At 39.6% G+C, this 6741-nt stretch overlaps 1 non-coding gene across 1 annotated transcript; it reads right to left on the bottom strand.

Annotated features, from left to right (window-relative positions):
* Positions 1–6381: 6381 nt before the first annotated feature.
* Positions 6382–6488, bottom strand: LOC127099447 (small nucleolar RNA R71). Its single transcript, XR_007793947.1, has one exon. It is a non-coding gene; the product is annotated as a small nucleolar RNA R71 (small nucleolar RNA).
* Positions 6489–6741: the final 253 nt, after the last annotated feature.

The following is a 6741-nucleotide window of genomic DNA, read 5'->3' as shown; positions in this document are numbered from 1 at the left end:
TACATTAATTTCAGGTTGTTTGGGGAAGAATACACCTTCAACCACAAGCGTTTCAGTGACTTACTTGGATTTCAGACTGCTTATGATGCTTCATCTGAGCTCCCCATGATCTATTTCCTGAGCCGAGACGTTGAGAATATTTGGAGTGACATTACGTGTGGAGGTAGCCCTGACCCTTCCACCCAAATCTCTAACAAGATTCACAATCCTGCTTTCAGATACTTTTAGATGATTATTGCCCACACCTTCCTGGGGAAGAGTGACCCTGATATGCATGTAAGTGTTGAAAAGATCTTCTTCATGTACTGTACCACTCAGTCACACCCAGTAGATTGTGGAACTTTCCTGATCGAGAGTCTCTATCTTAATGCTTGCTCTGCTGTGAGCCCTATATACGTTGGAAGCACGGTGACTCATATAGCTTCTGCCCTGGGACTTGATAGAAGACTATTTCACCTGACGTCTTACTGCAGCTACACCTTGATGGATATTGACTTCTGTCTGGACCGTGGCCTCACGAGGAGATCTTCCTTCCAACCGGATCAATACAGGCTCTTGATCGAGGGTGAGACTATTCACTACTTTACTTTGCCGGAACCTCAGGTAACTTATGTTATTGATCAGGCCAACTGGGCCTATGCCATAGAAGGGTAGGGAGAGAAACTAGACGACCCGAAAATCGCACCTATCAAAATCAAAGTACGCACCAATAATCCAAATCTCCAGAGTCCAAGCATGAAGTATGAACTGGTTAAGCTTCGTATTGAGGTAGCCCAGCTTCGCCAGGAGCTCGCTGACGTTGCTTTGCAGGTCGAAGTATCAGTCACCACACATGACGCTGAAACTGATATACTGAATGATGAGATCGCCGACCTCCGACACTAGATCGTAGAGCTTCGAGGATACGAAGTCTAGGATACTCCAATATACCCTGAGCATTGATGATATCACCAGCCGAGAGATGCCGTTTGATTTTCCTATTTCCCGTTATTTATTATTTATGCTTATTTTTATTGTTCCTTTTGACCTTATGTTTGCTTTTTCTTTCCAAGGATCTCTTGACTCGTGAATTATTACTAACTCTTCATATATATATATATATATATATATATATATATATATATATATATATATATATATATATATATATATATATATATATATATATATATATATATATATATATATGCATTGCTATTATTATGTTTTTATGTCCATTTTTTTTTATTTCATTTTATCTCATTTTACTATTTTATTTCGTTTTATTTTATTTTGTTTTGTCAAGCTTAAATTAAAAAAAACAGCATACCATAGAAACCTATGTGCACCCCCTTCTTACAAAAATGAAGATAAAAGTTGAGGCCCAAGAAGCAATGACCAAATCCGGCCCAACCAATTCCGAAGACATGGCAGGCGCCATAAGCTCCATGGCGGGCGCCATGATGTCTGAAACTTTAAAGTGACATAATCCCTAATTTCACCATTTTCACCTTCTTCAACCTCTCCAAACCCATTTCTCCTCCTCCCAACTCCACCAAAGTTCACGAAAAATCCCAACTTTCTCATTTTAACTCCAAGCCATTATCATTTCCGAACTTCACTCATCCATCTCTCCACCAAAAACCCACTAAAACTCCATTTTTCATTCTTTCCATAAATACCCACTTTTCTCTTCAATCACCGTTAATGGCCGGAATGGAGTTCAACAACATCATTCTTCGTGGAGGAAAACCCGGAGAGCGACAAAACAAGAGTTTACAAAAATTGCAATCTCGGGAAATCCTCGCTACCAAGTATGTAGACGAAGATTGCTTGTACACTTTAGGAACATACCATAGTGTTTTCCACATGCTTGATACTTTAGGATTACACGATATTTTTGCTAGTAAAGCACCCACCTATGATAGGCTGACTAGAGAATTTTTTAGTTCCCTAATTTACACAGTTTACCCTGACACTGCTAGCACGATAGGTACCGTTTGTTTTAGAATGTTTAATGTGGAATACGAGTACACTACCGATGCCTTAGCGGGTTTGTTAGGTATACCTTGCGGTGAGGGTGCCATCTGTGAGACGCCCTTAGATGCTGAATGGGCACTCAAAGCATTTACTTTTTGGAATAGATTATCAAATGTGACTGTCACTTCCTTTGAAGGAATTTTAGCTTCTAATATTCATAACCCGACCATACGTATTTTTCGATACCTTTTGGCATGAACTAGATTTGGTCGGGAAAATTCTAACAAAGTAAATGCTCGTGAGTTGCTATTTTTACAGGTTTGCCTCACTAATCGCAGGATCAATCCTGTTCCTTTTATGCTTGCGCATATGTCCGCCATTCTTAAAAAGGGAGGAACCATCTCTTTTGGTGGTTTAATTACTTCTATTGCTAGAGCGTTAAATCTCAACGTTGAGTTAGCCACCTTGGAACCACTCCCTTACCGCATCGTTAACTTAAATTTTTTAAAGGATATGAAATTATGCAAAGTGCGGCGAGCAGGTGGTTTTCACCTAATGATCCATGGTGTAGCTATACCCAATGTCGTTTTACCTTGCTCTCAGTGTACAGATGTGCGAAATCCAAGGAACTGGATGTATGATCTTGATGCTCCACCTTTTACCGGTCCTTTTCCACCTAACGTTCCTATGGACGATGAGCAAGGGACCGATGATGAGTATGATCGGTGCGACCAGTCACCTGCTCAGGATATTCCTACTGCATCACCTGCACACACTGCACCTTCTTCCTCTGACCATTTTCCAGGTACCACTCCCGGTTTTTACATCATCGAGGAGATGTGGCGCGAGCACCTGGCTCGTGAGGAAAGACGTGAGACCCTTATGAATACCATAAACCAACAACTGACAGATAATATGAGTTTTATGGTAGCTTCCCAGCAGCGTAGTGAGAAAGCACATCGAACTATCACTGAGTCCTTACTTGTGATCACTAATGAGCAGCATCGCCAGTGACAGGCTAATGAGCGTCACTTCGCACTTATCGAGGCCACCCAAGAGTCTCTCTTAGGCCGCGCTAGCCAGTTGTAAGAAGGACTTAGTACTCGTAGCAGACGTCGTCGACCCAGGCATCCTGACCAGGGCGGTGACGGTGACGGTACCGGTGATCACCCATAGTTCTCCCTCTCTCTCTCTCTTCCAAGTTACTCCTACCCTATCTCATATCGAAACATTGAGGACAATGTTCGGTTTAAGTGTGGGAGGAGGTTTCTATTGCTTTTTATCGCTTTCCTTTGTTTTTATCGCTTTCCTTTATATTTGTAGTATGTTTTGTTTGCTTTAGTTGTTTGCTTTTCCTTTCAATAAAATAACATGTGTTTGACGAGTCATCTGTGTAGTGTATCCATATTTCTCCCATTTCTTTAACCTTACCAAAAAAAAATTGTGAGCAAAGAAAATAGTGCATCTTGAATATTTAGGCTATAAGACAGGTTTATGACGGGATGTAAAAAACTTGGGAAAACTTTTTCTAAAAATCGGTATTGTCTTAACACCGTAGGCTTCATGATTATAAGAGTCGATCCCGATACCCCACATGCTGTGGCCCTAATTTTTGTTCCAAATAAGTCCTTAAGTAGTTTATCCTTGCAGTCAGCTCCGCCTTAAGCATGCTCTACGTAGGGGACCGATGAAAATAAGTGAATGATCACAAAAGTTCCTCCTTTGTTCTCAAATCGTATGAAAATCCGGGCTAGGTGACTCTCACACGGTCATTTAACCCAGCAAAATAAAGACATATGCGAAACATGCAGAAGAAAATAATAATAATAAGCCTATTTGTTGGTTGGTTCAGAGGTATCTGGTGCTGAACTTGGTAGGGTGGATTACGATTCAATCCCCCACAACTGCAAATTGGGTTAAATAAAGGGGTTACACCAACTTATGTATCAGAGCCCCATGCTTAAGATCATAATCACTAACTGGTCACTTTACTATGAGTTTGTACGGATAACGGGCTTAATGTGATTGCACCTGAATGAAAAGGACTTGAAGAAAACGAAAAGAAGGCCTAGGTATGGTGGGGTAATGTGGATTGATTTGTATAGGAACGAAGCCTATGACCGCATTTGCGGGAAGTGTCCTTATAATATCCTTAGTTCGATTCGTTAGTACCTATCAATACATTCCTTGAATGAACTTATAAGTCTTTTTGCCTTGAATTAACTCTAGTTGATATTGTTTTTCTTGCACAAGCTATAAAGAGTTTTGCTTGAGGACAAGCAAAGGTTTAAGTGTGGGAGAATTTGATCACACTGAATCACACCGTGTTTTTGACTCGAATTTCACATGTTTATTAGGACTTTATTATCATTTTATTTGTATTATGCTCTCTTTTATGTTATTTTCAGATATTTAGCACTTTCGGGACCTTTTTAGAAGAAACGAAGCAAAAAGACCTAAAATTAGGGTCTTTCAGCAAATATTGTACCTATGGCGTTGCACATGGCGGCCGCTATAGGAGAAGCCATGACTCATCATCCCTCAACCAGGAGGTAACCACCATGTTCCCATGATCTTACCCATTTCCATACATGGCGGACGCCACCTTTGTATTCCACGTTCCCACTAAGGAGAAGTTGAGGGGCACCATGGTCTTTGCAAGCTGCTGAAATCCTCTATAAATAGTTCGTTCCATTTCATTTTTAAATCATCCAACTTAGTTTACAACACTAAGACTATATTTATCATCTGTAAAAGCGGTAATCTGTCACATCGGGGGGTTAACGCACCTTAGTGAGATTGAGTTGGGTCACTTCGAGTTGTTGTCGTCTTTATCTTCAGAGTCAGAGGTTTATTGTCCTTGTACTAGATTTAAAGCCTCTGTTTGGAGCAAGTTCTTATTTTATCGCTTTTATTTAATTTATGTCTATGCTTTATTTTATTTTATTTCTGTCCACGCTTTACTTTATTTAATTTCTGTCTACGCTTTACTTTATTTAATTTCTGCCTACGCTTTACTTTATTTAATTTCTGTCTATGCTTTATTTTATTTATTTTACGCGCTTTACTCGTTCTTTACGCCTCACACTCTAAAACTACTTTTCATCATGATCAATATCATTGTGTTTGTTTGTGTTACCATGTCTGGCTAAATCTTTTAAAGGTTAGAATGTAAGGATCGCGGTTAAAGAGATGTTTCACATATTGAATCTGTAGAAATACTTTAAAGGCTGTTTTGATTTTTAACTTGAGTTTTCTAAAACAAACTTGGTTAGTTTTAACTATTCAAGGAGTGCGAAAGCACCCTGGCTTAGTTAACTAGGAAATTTTATCACTTTAAGGAAAAACGATTTTTGAAACTGTTTTCGAACGCGTTGATAGATTTAAAATCAGGAAACTCCTTGGGTAAAACTTTCCAAATCAAAATCACTTTTCAACTAAGTTTATGAGTCTTATTTCTTAAAAATAAGTTTACTACTTTAGCGTTCTGCGCACCTTTTATAAGTTACAATAAAAGGCCTTAATTTAAGGGTAAACTCGGTTCTGAATACGCGAAAGCGACAGTTCCTGTTAAATGGATTCTTTTCAAGAGTAGAAAATATTGCCTCATAAGTAATTCTATTTAGACAATCGAAAAATCACTTAGCCGACATGATATACGTTCAAACCGGTCTTTATCTGCACTGCATTTATTATTTACCGTTATTTTGCAACATCAATATCTCTTTTATACCGTCTTAGATAAACATCGTAACGATAGTAATCGATAGATTGACGATTTGGTCTCTGTGGGATCGATATTCTTTTATATTACTCTGACGCAATTCGTGCACTTGCGAATTCACCAATCAAGTTTTTGGCGCCGTTTCCGGGGACCAACTTCGTCAAATTTTGTACCCTGTTGTTACACCTATAGACTAAGGCATTATTAGCCGGTAAATGCGAAGAACCCGTAGTACCGAAAATTTAGTAGATCCTTTAGCGGAACCCGAACGTTAAACTCGTACGCACCTTTTACTCATTAGAATTAAGAAAGCTATGGATGAGAATCGCGACCAGAGACCTCTTAAGGAATTTGCGCAACCCTCTGACGAGGAACCTAGTTCTAGTATAGTAAACCCCCTCATTCCAGCCAATAATTTCGAACTAAAACCGTCTTTGTTGCAATTACTGCAACATAACCAATTCCCGGGTCTCGCTACTGAGAACCCAAATCAACATTTAAAAGTTTTTATCCAACTGGCCGACACTTTTAAATCCAACGACGCTTCACCTGATGCGATCTATTTGAGATTATTTCCTTTCTCCCTCAGGGATAGAGCTCGTTCATGGTTAGATTCACTTCCAGCTAATTCAATAACTACCTTGGAAGACCTTAGGAGAGTATTCCTTGCTAGATATTTTCCCCCTAGTAAGACTGTTGTTCTTCGAAACCAAATAAGTAGATTTACTCAAAACCAAGGAGAATCCCTCTTTGAAGCTTGGGAGAGATATAAATAGCTATTAAGAGTCTGTCCACACCATGGCCTAGAAAAATGGCTGATCGTCCATACCTTCTACAATGGACTCCATCATAACACCAAGATGAGCATCGACGCTGCCGTAGGTGGCACGCTGATGAACAAACCTTACCCTGAAGCTTGTGACCTAATTGAGGATATGGCCCAAAACCATTACCAATGGGGAACTGAACGAGCATCATTGGAGAAAAAGGAGACCCAAGATGGAATACATGAGATAAGCTCTCTGGACATGATGCAGGCGAAAATGGACGCTTTAGCC

The sequence above is a fragment of the Lathyrus oleraceus genome, chromosome 6 (genome assembly GCF_024323335.1).
Source record: "Lathyrus oleraceus cultivar Zhongwan6 chromosome 6, CAAS_Psat_ZW6_1.0, whole genome shotgun sequence".
NCBI classification, from domain to species: Eukaryota; Viridiplantae; Streptophyta; class Magnoliopsida; order Fabales; family Fabaceae; genus Lathyrus; species Lathyrus oleraceus.
This window is presented reverse-complemented; position numbering and strand designations above follow the sequence as displayed.